The sequence below is a fragment of the Drosophila eugracilis genome, unplaced genomic scaffold (assembly GCF_018153835.1).
Source record: "Drosophila eugracilis isolate 14026-0451.02 unplaced genomic scaffold, ASM1815383v1 contig_90, whole genome shotgun sequence".
Lineage (NCBI taxonomy): Eukaryota > Metazoa > Arthropoda > Insecta > Diptera > Drosophilidae > Drosophila > Drosophila eugracilis.
This window is the reverse complement of record NW_024573812.1, coordinates 6408278-6423110: the sequence shown is the minus strand read 5'-3', so window position 1 is coordinate 6423110 and position 14833 is coordinate 6408278. Positions and strand designations below refer to the sequence as shown.

The 14833-nt window shown below is 34.8% G+C and overlaps 1 protein-coding gene across 20 annotated transcripts in view; it reads right to left on the bottom strand.

The window, feature by feature from the left end:
- LOC108112164 (longitudinals lacking protein, isoforms F/I/K/T) overlaps positions 1-2142 on the bottom strand; it is a 65967-nt gene extending 63825 nt beyond the window's left edge. For 5 of the 20 annotated variants that reach the window (XM_017221931.2, XM_017221933.2, XM_017221932.1 and 2 more), the window contains exon 1: positions 152-496. The gene's annotated coding sequence lies outside the window, so the exon portion shown is untranslated. Of the gene's footprint in view, positions 1-151; positions 501-1778 lie in introns of those variants that run through there. The other 15 variants (XM_017221927.2, XM_017221924.2, XM_017221926.1 and 12 more) reach the window with 6 other exon arrangements.
- Positions 2143-14833: the final 12691 nt, after the last annotated feature.

Sequence of the window (14833 nt, the reverse complement as noted above, 5' to 3'; positions counted from 1 at the left end):
GGGAAAAATCGATAGAAACACCACTGGAAGTATCGATTTGATATGCAAAAACTAACACACATATAGAATCACACACTAGCAAATGAATTCGCAAAGTACAGTTCAAATGCAAGTTCTTACTGTATATTATTTATCAATTTTTAATACACACCGAAATAGAATCACAGGCAGCACGTAGTCGTCAATAAACTTTGCACATATCAAATTTTGGTGTTGCTTTTCCAAGCCATATATACATATACATAATAAAATATATATATGTATAAAATACAGTGGCACACACACACACACGCACGATAACGCGACGGGGGAAAAGCAATAAAGTTGAATTTATTTTTACTGTATGTGATGGGGCCCTGTATGCATGTGTATGTATTTTTCCTTTCCCGCTGCCGTGGAGAGCAGAAAGAAAAAAGAGTAGGCAGCAGCAACAACGCACCACACACTGAAAATTGCGGACGCGCGAAGCCACTGAAGAAAAACTGACGACTGACGCGACTTTCCGCTGGCGCACGAAAAAGCCGAAAGGTGCCCATAAAGCGGACTAACCGAAGAGCGCCGAGAGAGTTAGAAACGAAACCGAAGCGAAACCCGAAGAGTGCGAGTCCGAATGAGAGTGTGAGTGCGAGTTCGAAAAATGAGTTGACGTCGTCTGTTTGTCTCCCCCTCTTCCACTTCCATATACGTTTCGTGTGCTTTTTTTGTATGCTTGCCGCGCAGAGTTGCCAGCTAGAGTTGCCAACTCACAAGAACAGATCGACAGAAGATAGGCAATACAGCAAGACTAACGTATCAATTTCTAACATTATTTAATGAACTAATTAAATTATGGTCTTATGACAGTCTTTTTCAAGGTCAAACAACTCCTAAGGAGTTTTGCTCTGAACTACATAAATATTTTTTTAATTTTATAATTTTACTTCTATGGCTACACTTAAGCAAGTTTATAATGATTAAGGTAGTGTTTTTTAAAAACCAACGTCAGTGTTAATCTTTAATAAACTTGATAAAATACTTGCAATATGGCTAAAAGGTTTCTTATAATCCATTACCATTTTATGTCTTACAAGATAGAACCCCCCTTAGGGAAAAGCTTAAAGCTGTTGACAACTCTGGTTCTATGTGGCGGAGTTCGAAAATATCATTTGCAGTTGTTATTGTTTTTGTTCCCCAGCAAGGGGCGAGATTTTGTTGTTGCTTTTAGCTTTTGTTTGCTCGATTTTTGTTGTTTTTTGCTTTTTGCAGGCAAAGCGAAGCCATAATGTTCGAAATGGTAAAAATTACCGTTGCCGAGCAAGCTCTCTCTATCTCACGCTATTTTCCTTTCTCCCTCTCCCGTTGCATTTGTTTGAATGTGTGCGAGGGGGATGAAAGATAATGGCTATGTGTTTGTTTGTGTGCAATGCATTTCCTACTAAAAAGCGCAAATTATATTTTGTGCACTCTCCAAACGTTTTTATGATCGGCGTTGATTTATTTTTGGCTTCCAGCATGACTTCATCGCCTCGCGTTTTCTCTCTAATTTTTGTGTGTAAAAATTATGCGGTACCTAAAATATGTACCTTCATTTTTAACGGTTTTCAAAGGGGGGTAAGATGAACTGGAGACTGGAAAATTAACATTCCAGTGCGAAATTCTACACGCTCTAACCAATACTAATTGATCTTAGGAGTGTCTCCATGGCAAAAAAAAACATAAATTCTACAGATCTTTTTGCTGGTATATAGTATAGAGATGATAATCCCCGCATAACATCACGTCGTTTGAGAATCACTCACCTGAATTTCCATTGGAGTTTTCATTGCAACTCGGTCACGTTCTCTCACTCTCTCTCCCTCTCCCTTTCACTCTCAAGCAGGAGAGGCGGCAAACACTCACAAACACCTATATATTATTATCTATTTTGTCTCTTTTCAACTGCAGTTGAACTTTAATTATAATAAATTATATAGTTATGCACTCGTTACAAAAACTGTATTTTACATCACTCAGTTTTTTTGTTTTGTCATATTTTTTGTTGATACTTCACTAGAATTTATGTAATGCGCACAGCTTTTTAAGTTACAAATAAATTTGGGTTTTTTGTGGGTGGGAAACAACGAGAACTTAACGAGCGGAGCGACGACGATTTTATTCCTGAGAGTTGCCGTTTGTTAATGAAAAATCGCTGCAAAAAAGTTCGAATAAAAGTCGAAAAAAGAAATAGGCTTTTGCAAGTGTGCGTATATGTATATGCTCATGCATGCGTATGTGTGTATGTGTAAGCACGAAGTTTCTGCTTTTGTTGTTCTTTCTGCTGCATTCGAAAATCCGAAGATCGTTCGTGCGCTAGAACAAGTGAGTGTGAGCAGGATGGGCAATATTCGACGATACAGTTGATTGCTTTTTGCAACTGTCTGCTTGGAAAAAGGGATTGTTGTTGAGGAAGGGCAGAGGTAGAGAGTGTAGAAGAAGAAGAAGGGGTTGTGGCAAAAGGAAGTCGCGCTAAATGAAAAGGCAAAGAAAGTGTTGTTTTTTCTCGGTTCGCACATAAGAAAATATGGCATATGGAGTTCTATGTAAAAAGCTCTATAGATCACAAAAATATGGAAAAATTTGGGAATTTATTGTGGATGTTTTTATGATTTTTTAAAGCTTAAATATGAACGAAAATTGTAATTTTTTGAGATACTCAATATACTTTTTAAATTTTATGAAATCTCTATGATATTTCACAACTTAGATCATCTTAATGTAAGGTCTTTAATGTTTTTTTTCTATAACCGTCAAAGAACCGTTCAATAGAATAATCTACCAAAAATATAATGATCTCATCAAGAAGGCAGAACTTAAAAAAATCTTAAATAAATTAAGAGATAATGCAGGTAATATTACTACAAATAAAATAAATGTAATTAACGCTGAAGAACATAATTCACCAGACACCTGTCATTATTTTTTAGCGAGGCAATTAAAATTTTTAGCTGGGGAAGTAGAAAGGTGTCAAGAAAAGATTAAACTTTCAATTTATGGTTCCACTCTTTTTTCTGTCTTTTTTTTTTTTTTTGCATTTAGCCATTTTGCATATCTGTTTGTTTTTGCCAATTGCTACTTTCTAATAAAATCGTCAATGTACAAGCGTATATACATATGTATATATGTATGTACATACATACATGCATACATACATTATACATTTGTTTAAATCTTTGCCCACTTTTTTGCCCCGTCTTGCATTAGCAATTGCCAAAACTTGATTTTGATGCTTAAATATAAATGATTACTTGATTTGAGCAAATATATATGTACATACATATGTACATAAATATAAAAAAAAGTCAGCACAAGACCATAATTACACGAAAAACAAGAACAACAATAATGCTAATGCACGTTAAGAAATATGATCTTTTTGGACTTAAAAATGTTTGTATGATATTATTTTATATGTATTTTGAAATCATCATCTGAAAAAGATCATGTTTAGAGTTTCAATAATAAAAAATTTACTTATGAATTATGGAATTAAGTCTTTATGATCTTTATTTGATCTTATTCTGAAAAATTTCTCTCTTTAACGTTTTTCAAAATATATGTAAAATTTTCAATATTTTAAAAAAGGTTTCTAAAAAAGTTAAGATTTAAGCATATGCTTGAGATCAAACATATGTACATACATACATACATATGTACATAGAAGTCCAAACGTATAGTTTAGACTTCATAAAAGAACCTGATCATACATATATTTTATTGCAGTGTATTTCTGCCTGCGTCGACGCCCGCGCAGCAGCTTTAAAAAGCTGCGCTTAAAGAAATTAACAATAAAAGTTGGAAATTTTTTCAGCCTTTTTGTTTATTTTTTTTTAAATGGTTTTTTTTTTTGGCTCTCGAATGACGAAGAAAATATTCGCCGAGTGAAAGAAGAAGAAGAAGCAGAGGAACCTGAGTTCCAAAACTCGTTTGGCATTCCAAATTCCAGTGTGTGTGTGTGTTTGCTTTTGTATTTTTGGCAACACTTCTACGTTGCTTTTGTTGTTGTTGTTATAGCGCTTGGCAAAGTGAAAATTTATGCCGCACCCCGCTCGAAAATACAAAAAAGACGAGAAAAAAAGAGTTGGAGTCCGTGATTTCACACAACACACACCAAAAATTCCAATCCATTTCAAAGCCGCCAGCAAATAAACAAAAGTCAATATGTAATTGAATTTTTTCCGCCGTTTCTTTTGCTCAACAATTTTCGTGTCGAACACATTTTTTGTGGCTTTTCTTTCCACACACTTCGTTGTTTGTCCATATGTGTTACATGTTTGTGTGTGTGTGTGTTTGGTTGCTATTTTTGATTTCCATTATGATTTCGCGCCGCTCATTTCACAGCTCCCAATTCCAATTCCAATTCCTATTCCAATTCGAATTCGGATTTGGGATTTTTGAGCTTCGCTTCGTTTTCATTTCGAACTCGAAACAGAAAACCGAATTAGCCTTGCTCTCTTTGTACTCTCTTTCGAGCGTTTTTCGCACAGAGTAAAAAAATTGGGAGATAGTGTGTTCTAAATATAGAATAATCATGATCAGTTTGGACTTTAGTAATGGGAATTTCGGTTTTTTAAGGGAGTATAATTCTAGATCTGTAAATTTTGAAATAAAATAGTATTCTTATAAGTTTAATGTTTAAATATTCGAAATCTTTTGTTTTCTGTAATCACAACCTAAGCTGAAGCTTTATAATAACCTAATTTACATTTTCCCTTTAACATTTTCTCTCAGTGCTTGAGTGATGGATGGCCTGTGCTTTTCAAAGAATGTTCGCTCGCTCGCAATCGGCGGGAAAAAAAACCCCCGTAAGCCCCACTGAACAGCTTCCCGCTCCCGCAGCAACAAAAACAAAAAACATAAAAAATTGAAGAGAACACCAAAATTGAGGCTGCCAAAAATATTTGTTGTTAATGGAACTTTCTGGTTTTCTTTCGCTTGCAAATTTAAATTCTTTTCTTCTTTTGCTCATTACTTTTTGGGTCACAGCAAAGAGAGAGAGAGAGAGATAGATAGATAGAGAGAAAGAGAGAGCGATTGGAACACGAGAGATTTTGGTAACAATAGCAAGTTAATCCGAGTGAAAGGAAGCCAAAACTCCCCCCTTGGAAATCCAAATTCAACATCATCATCATCATTATCTGATTGCCAACTGCGCACATTTCCATTCCCGATCCGCCCAAGATTATCGATTTTCCAACCCTACACACAATAAACCCATTAGGGACCGACAGTCGAAGTGGGACGAAGCTTTCAATACCCCTGACATATGATGATTTTTATGAGATTTTACAGATATTTTTTTGGCCTCTGATGAGGCTGATAATTTTGAGGGAAGATTTAGGTTGGAAATGCATAGGGAAATGTGGTTTTTCAAGGGATTTTTAAGGTTCTGATTAGAGTAAAGGTTTTATTAGTTTATTTCTTTCTGTCGGTACTTAGTTTGAACACGAATTACCCTAACATTCGGGTCTATTATAACATTATGGACATTTTCATGATCACCTGTTTTCTTAACTTCTCTATATCTTATATTAATAATAATAATAATATAAATATTTTATGGTGTTTTTAGTCTAAAATATCCTATAATATTATATACTTTTATATTTAATCTTACAAACTTAACTATTTAATATCACAACTGACCTTAAGCACAAGGAAATTACTTCTTCTTAATCAACAGTTTTCAAATAACATGACCTCGCGATAAGAATAAAGTAATTCAGGGTTATCTTACTTTTTCGAAAATGCTCTAAAGCAATGTTATAGTGGAAGAAGATTAAGATCTTTTATTTTTACACTTCCAGTAATATTGCTAGTTAATCTGAAAAAAATCCAATAAGCTTCAAAACTAATTACATTCATAGAAAATACTATATCTCTCTCTTAATCCTTAATATATTAAAACTACAGATTAAATCACCAATTTGTTACTAAACTGCGCATTGCCAAGACATAGCAACGAGAATTCGGCACACTCATTTTAGGCCCGGAAAATAGCCAAGACCTGGGAAAAAAAAGTAAAGCACTAATACCCCGCTCAGTTCTCACAAACAAGCAGGCATTATGTGCGGAGGGGATGCTGAAGATGCCCTGAGGGGGTGGCCAAGGAGTAACCATAGGAGGGTGGTGATGGTGGTGTGGTGTTCAGATGGCTAGATGGTCGGTTGTCTGGCAACGACAGGCGTTACATAGCCCAGAAATCGAGCGGCAGCCAAGCATGATCCCCTCTGACCACAGTTGCAACCCTATAGCCGCCCTCCATCCCTTCGAGCGGATGTTGCTGCTCGCTGCTCGCTACTCACAGCTCCCTTCCCTTCCTCCTCGTTTCCTTCCATTTCCTTTGGGGGGTTGCTCTGAGCTAAGAGCTTTTTTCTCTGCTGTTTGTGTGTGCTACATGCCGTCAAGGACCAAAAACCAACCCCTAAAAACCCCCGAAAAAGGCGAGGAGGGGAGGGAAACTAACTGTCAGATCAGGAGCAGACGGCGGTCGGCGGGTGGTCGGTCTGGAATGTCGGGAGGGTGCGAGGGTGGCCATGTCCTCCTTTATCCTCCTTATATTTGGGGTGGAAATGCGAAGCAGATCCTTTTCGGCCCAGGGGTTGCTGGTCCCATTTTTCGTCCCCCCTTTTTTCTATGTGTATATTGGGTTATTGCAAAAACCCGAACCCGAAACCAAACTGAATGTCAGCTGCGATCTCACAGGGGACTTGCCTACTTGCCACTTGGCAAAAAAAGAGTTGCATTCATCCCCTACCCAGCGGGAATTAATTATGTCCTTGAAAGCGAGAAAAATGCTGGAACTATGTCTAATGCCGGGGATTAAAATGTTTATCTTGCAGCGTGGAAAAATAACAACAATAAACAGCTCAGCTTTTCCTTTACTTTTACTTAATGAAAAGAAGCTTAATTAGGCAGATCGTTAGATTAGGGGTGAAGGCACTCTTCTTATTAGATAAGTTTGTTTACATTTTACTTTTCATTTATAAACATTTTTTTTCCTTTATTGGTTATCTTTGATGTCGTAATGGACAAAACCACATAGCAAGTGTCACAAAAATGATAAGGGCTGTTGAAAGACACTCTTAAAGGGGATATTATTATGACAGGAACTATAGAAAAAAAGGATCTATGTAAAATTATACCTATATCTAATAATTATAATAATATTGTTAATAATTTTCACCCTAATTTGTTCTTTTATATGCAAGAAAGAGATGAAATTATTTTTACAGAGTTTTTCTTAACATTTGCCTCACATTTTTCTCGAAAGTTTCTTTTTTTAAGTTCCAAACTTACCTTTATGCTAACTATTACTCCAACTTTCATATAAAACTTTTTTCACATCTTTAAATCCACATGTCACCCCAAAGTTTTCCCTACTTTATGGTCATTAGTCACATAATGAAAAGCTGTTCATTTTAATATTCCTCCACATGTTCATCAGCCACATGTTAATTTAAAGTTTTTCCAAACTAAATGTTATAAAAATTACCTAAAAATAAAAACACATGCCGATAGCCATTAAAATAGCTTCAAACTCTCCCAGTTTTTCTACCTTCCTCCTAAAAACCGGCTGCAATGGATCCAGCTGTAGGATCCAGTTCCCCAAGGGTTGCATTTTCCCGCCCTCCCCAACAAAACAAAACGAAGAAAAAAAAAATCCAACAGCTGCATATCCAGGATCTGGGAGAAAAACCACCCCTAACTCATACAAACATATATACTTATTATGCACACGATCGTTGCACGCTTGCCTGATCAACTTGATCGATCAATTCACCATTCCACCCTTGGCCGCACGAACGCACACAGATACGCCGCACAGATACAACGACAACTGCCTACACCCATACAATGGCAATAGGGTCGCCACTCAACTCCATTAAATTCAATTGACAAAAGGAAATGAACATGAGCATGCAAAAAAACAAAAAAACAACTGCATGTGGCACATACTATATAGACGAAAAACAGATTAATGGTGAGGAACAATATGGGTAGGGGTGCGCATAAAATGTGGAAAATTCAAGGTACTTTCGGGGGGTTTTTTTTGTTGTTGGTTTGGTTCCGTTTTTGGATCGCTGTGGAACCCCAACAACGCTGCACATCTGCTCTTCTCTCCGATCTCTATAGCCAGATACATATGTGTATGTAAAAATTCACTCGGATACGGATGGGATGGATCTACTATATGGTATGGCTGTGGGTTCTGCCACACATACAATTTTGTGGCCATGTTGCCCCTGCGGCTGCTGGCTTTTGCATTTACAATTTGCATTCGCATGTGAATTTTATCAGGGGTGGAGAAAAGCAGCAGCCATACTCTCTCTGAAATGGACAAGGGGGAAAACTAGACACATGTGAAAAGCCCTTAAAACCGATCAAAATAATGATACCTTTTGATAGGACAAAAGTTGGGTTTCATATAACCTGTAATATTAAACGAGGAAATATGAAATTAAATGGGAAAACTATTTAGTGGGATTCATTTCCCTTTCTTCTTCTGAATTAACTGATATGCCCTACAAAGATACTCTGCATATTTTGCACTGCAACTCCTTCAAGGTTAACCCTCTTTCCGCGGCCCAGGCTGTAGAGTTGGCTTCCCACGCATTTTGCACGTTTTCTTTTAGCATTTTCTTCGTCGGCTGGTGTGTCAATGTGTGTGTGTGTGACTGTTTCCTTGTGTGTGTTTTTGCATGTAAATGAGTTTCGAGCACACACAATACGAAAATAAACATTTTTTTGTTCTTGCACTTTTTGTTTTCCCCGTGCAATTTCTGTGGCTAAAATTAAACGCGAAAAAAGGAATTTTTATGGAACAGCTGTATTCAGCCATTCGACGTTGGAAGCCAAATGGGAAGCCCAATCGAAAGAGGAAAACAAAAATAAAATGAAGGTGGGAAAACAAGGTAAAAAAATAAAACCCAACGAAAAAGGCTTGGAAACATACATAATCATCCACTCAATCAGTGACTCACACACATATCTGCGTCTTAACTTGGCCAAATTCAAGAAAACTTCCAGGGAAATCAAGTTAATTGGTTGCTTAACCCGTTGAGGTTTTATTTTACATGAAAGTTGAACTTGATTGGAGATGTTTTTGAGGCCAAATTTCAATCTCAAAAACTATAAAAAGATTAATTATTATATTCTTATATGCTTCTTTTTTATTACTTTTAAATTTTAAATTAAAACTGATTAAGGGTTAAAAGAAATTTTGCCAAAAGTCTGGAGATCTACAGAGATTGCGGCATATAAGAAAAAACTTTGACAGACTTGAAGGTGCGCCATCAATTTTCACTTTACCGCAGCTTCAGTAATGGTGAAAAAATGTTGCAAAAAAAAGAAAAAAAATCAACCGAAAACCAAAGCAAAACAAGTTTTTTGGGTTTTTCGATCTTTTGGCTGAGCCAAATTCATTTATTTCCATGATCTCAGCTAATATTTTCTTTGACTTGTTGGGAGTAGAAAAGCTAATACTCAGAGGGAAACAAATAAATTAATTGTTGATTAAAGAAATTTTATGTTATACTAAATATAATTTTAAAATGACATATTTATGGGAAACTTCTTTCTGATGATTCATATTTGAATGACTTAATCTAGGACAATAAATATAAATCACAGGAAAAATGTGATTCGAAATGAAAGAAAGTACTGAATACACTTTCTTGTTATGTTAATTTAAGAATATATATTTTTATTCAAATTTATATTAATAAAAATAAGAAAATGAATAAATTTTGTTGTCATTTAAAAAACATTAAAAAAATGTTTAAAAAAAACTTTTATAAAATGCTAAAAAATAGATGCTGAATTTATTTTAAAAATGCAAAAAAGAAAGTATTCTCTATACTTTAATCTTATTAAATTTTATATAATTTTTTAATTGAGTTAGTAAGGTTCTTTTAAAAAAATATTAAATCTTAAATATTATTATTATTAATTATTAAAATATTATGAAAGTATTGTATAATAAAAAATTAATATTAAAAAAATTTCAAAAAATGTATTTTTAACATAAAGAAAATCCAGTTAAATATAAAAATGATCGAAATTCTATAAATTATTAAAATAGATATTAATATAACTTTTATAAGTTTTTTTTAATATAACTTAACAGGCTTACTACTTAGTCTTTCTAGAACAAATCAGTAACTAGTATTTGATTATAAGAACCTCTATAATAAATTTCCCTAAAATTATTCCACTTTAAAAATATTATAAACTATCTTTCATTATGCAATTCTTTTTATGCCAGTTAATTATTTAAAGCCGAGATTTCGTTCGTGGCGTTAATATAATGTGCAGAATTTTAAGATGCGCAATTATAGTTTCCAAATTATGACTGTTGCGGCTGCGGTTTTGATTTTTTCTTTTTTTTTTTTTTGATGAAACACAGTTATCGTAAGCACTTATTTTCGTACGCGCTGAAAATCAAGTTTTTTTTTTTGCAATTGTTATGGCAACAAAGAAACGGCAACAAAAACAAGAAAAACAACAACAACAAAATAAACAAAAGCCGCGAATAAAAGTTAATTACATATAAAAAAGATTTATACACACATAGAAAGTTGCATGCAAAAAGCCACAACAACAGCAAAAACAAAAAACAAGGCAAATGTTTAAATTTAAAAATCATTTTGATGTTGAGCTTTTGACGATCCCGTGTTAAGGGGTACACAAGCATATACAGTGGAGATTCCATAACTAGAGCTTGCAAAAGGTCCTTGGGAAAACATAAGCAATGAAATTGTTTGCTAAGGATCAATCATGGGTAGGATAAATCGCAGAAAATATTGTAAAATGTTGATACTTTAAGAGTTTATAATTGAAGAGTTTATAATTGATCTTGTTTACCTTACAGTAAAGCATTTTTAGGAATTTCGAGTTTTGCTGTTTGGAAAATGTTTAAACTTTAATAAGATGTGCCTTATATTTAATATAATATAAAAAGCATCCTTAGGCTTATGCCATAAAGTATAAATATTACGTCTTCTGTTTAAACTTAAGAAGATCATTACAGAAAGTCTCAGTTTCAAAATGTTAGAAACAGCTTTGAGAAGAAATTTGGAGTTTTAGTCGTATAAAGTTACTTAAAGTACCCAGTACGAAAGAATATATCCTTGAATATATATCAATATGAATATGAATATGAATATATCAAATTCATTATCTTAAATATTTTAGTAAATATGCTGATATAGGGAAATTTTTTACCAAAAAAACTCAATTACTTCTTTACAGCCTAAAAAATAATCTTAAGCTTTTCATCTAAAGCCTTCAAAATATTTCTTTAACGAAATCTTATGTTATATAATATAAACTATATAGTTTTAGGTTCATGATACATAAGGATTAACATACATACATACATCTAACTCATTTAATACATCATATTCCTATAATCTCTAACACACTTTCTTACCTAATTACCTTGTCTGGGCTAATAAATGTTACTAATTGGAAGTTTTTCGGTAGTTTCGATTAGGGGAGTTCGACTGTCGTCTGGACATGTGAGAGTGTGTGTGCTTTTTGTACATTTATGGAGATGGGTGTGGGCGCTTCAGCGATTTGGCCCGAGGGCGCATCAGGGAAAAGGTAATGCTTTGAAATGGAATACACGGACAGACAATAAAGTAAATTTCACGTTGTCATGTCGGCCCACAAAACCAACAAAAACAACAACAACAACAACTACTAAGAAACAGCAAAATGGTGAAACCCTAAGCGGAAAAAAGAAAAAAAAAAAGATACAATGCGACGATGATGATGATGATGATCCCCCGAAGCTGAAACAATTTCCACCCCAAAAAAAAAAGTGGGCATTTTCATAGGGGGTTTAATTCTTTGTTTCTGTAGGGTGGTATGGGAGGGAACATCGATTGAGGCAAATAGAGCTTCAGGGCCAAACGAGCAGAAAACTACCCTAAAAAATAATGTTAATTGAGAGGCGTACGCAATCCCGTTATTCAACTTTCCAGGCAAGAACAAAAACTGAGCCCCAGATCGAAGGGATAAATGCGCGCGCTCTCGCTTTCTCTCGCTTGCTCTCTTAACGCTCCCTCTGTTGCCTCCTGCTTCAGTTCTTACCTTTCGGGGGAGTGAGAGAGCACGAGATCCACACGAGCCAAAATCGTGCCGAACGAGATAGAGAGAAAGCACAAGAGGGTAGTGAAAAAGAGAGTCATACAGAGAGAGTGCACACCGAGAGAGATTCCGAGCGAAAGCGCCACGAAGTATGCTTCTGATTTTTCTCAATCTCTCTCCCATTTCCACCTTTTCCTTTGTCTTGTCTTTTACTTTACCTTCGACTTGTGTTGTTGCCAAGCAAGCTTTTTCCTTGAAGGAGGAGGATGAAGCAGATAAGGATAAGGACGAAGGTGGAAGGGTAAGTGAGGAAAGGTGGGGATTTTGGATGAAGGAGCATTAGCTCATAACCTCACTTTTGGAATGAGCTAATTTCATATTAAAATGAAATTGATTTTAAAATTAGAAAGACCAATTGCCTTGCAATTAGAATTGGTACAGTGGGTACTCTATAAATGAAAACTAGTTTAGTCATGTATTTCAGATACTTAGATACTTACTTAAACCATTTTATAATCATAGAAGATTTCAATCTAAAATTTCTCAACTATAATTTTGATCATAAAAAGAAGACTTTCATATTCCCCATAAACTAGCTTTTCAAGCTTTGCTAATTTGTTACCGCAATTAAATTGAACAGACAATTAAATTTAAATTGCAAACTTTAGGCAAGTCTTTAGCTAAGTTTAAGCATTATGTCATAGTCAAGGTAGGTAGGTAAAGGAGTGACATTGAAAAGGGGAATGGTGACACCTTGATGACACAACCAACAGAATATAAACTTGGAGTTTGGAAATTATAATTAGTAGTTACTGTTTTTTAACAATGTTTCAACTAGGGTTTATAGTTATTAAAATATTTTATGGGAAATATCTTAAATATTTATATATTTTTTTCTCACATTCTTAAACATTTACTATAATGAACAAAAATAAGAATGATCTCTATGTAGAGCTCTCTATTCAAATTAGGTATTTCAACCAACGCAGCATTGAATAAATAATCAATTGAGACATCAGATTTATGGGAGTGCCTTCCCTCAACAAAGCAGCAATCTTTATTTATAGATCATATTATATATCCAAAAACTAATAAATTCCAAAACAAACCACATCAAGTATTTTCAATTACTTAATAATAAAAAACCAATTGGGGATCATAGATATAAGCTGCTACTCAAGCTGAGCTGAATGTCAACGCATTTGCTTGTGACACGTTTAAGGGCGTTGCAGTTTGGTTGGGGGAAGAAAAAAAAATGTGGAAAATGGAAATATAAAAAGCAACACCTGTCGCTATAGCTATGTACTTAGACCTACATACATATAGTATGCACATATGCACGTGGATAATTCTAGAGGCTAGCTCTCCCACCTTTGAGTTAGTTCCCAGGTGTGTGTTAGCTTGTCTATGGGCATCCATTGAAGGGCTTCGTTAGCGAAAATAAAACACGTCAACTAAAAAAAAAAAACTGCAACCAGAATTGAGATAGCAAAACGACAGTGCATAGTAACAACGGCGGGGACAGTTATAGGTCAGCTTATGGCCCTTAGAGTACTGAGCTTTATCAAGAAGTGCTTGATTAATTATAACACTATCTCAATATTTAATACTAATAAAAACGGTTTTCTTGAGTGTTTAAAAATATCTCATAATAAACTTGGTTTTTAAAAAATCCTATAAAAATAAGAACAAATTAAATAGCCCAAAAATGAATTAAAAGCTTCATTTTTATAGTTAATAAAAACTTTCAAAACATAATTTTATTACTAAAAAAGTTGGATTTGGGGATCAGACTCAAGACGAAAAAATTTTCTTAAGAAGGAAATTTTCCTTTTGGTTGAAATTTGTTTTTAAAAAGCCTTTTAAAACCAAGAAGATCATGTAAAACTTCAGTTCCGATTAAATCTCTTAAATGTACTATTTTCATGGCCACCACTGTGCTTACATACGAACCTTTTATCTAAAAAGCCTTTAAAACCCAAGAAGATCTTGTAAAACTTCAGTTCCTATTAAATCTCTTAATGGTACTATTTTCATGGCCACCACTGTGCTTACATACGAACCTTTTATCTACGCGTGTGTGCATAAGTTAGTATGTAAAAAAAGTTCTAGGGCAGGTTATAGTTTTTACTCTTATTTTATTTTTTTTTTTTGCAAAAACCTCCAAAGTGAACATTAGATAATGAGCGGTGGAGAGGCCAGGAAAGAGATAGCCATACTATAGTGAGAGAGAGATAGAGAGAGAGAGAGAGCTCGACTGATAAATCTAATGTTTGTCATGTGAAGCGAACCGCTTTTCAGGGCCTTGCAATTTTTATGCACTTATGACATGAAATTGCTTTGCACACACTCATAAAAGCTTTTCGACTCCCTCTCACTCTCTATCTCTCGCTCTCACTCTCACTCTCTTAATTCTTAGTTGGTTTTTGTTGTGGGTGGGGCGGGGGGCAAAAGGGGGTGGCAAAGGGGTGAGTGCATGCGCACCATTCAAGAAATGCATTGCACTTGTCGCCCAACACGCGCACTAATACATATGTATGCAGACACACACACACTTACACACACACTCGCACACACATTTTCTGCCCACAGACTTACATAAACTTTTCCATAGAAAAAAATACAAAAAAAAGCAACAGCAACAACAACAACAAATGTATAAACCTTCCAAATGACGTCAATCGCTCTGTAAATTGTGGCTTTTGTTAACTGGTTGTTGTTG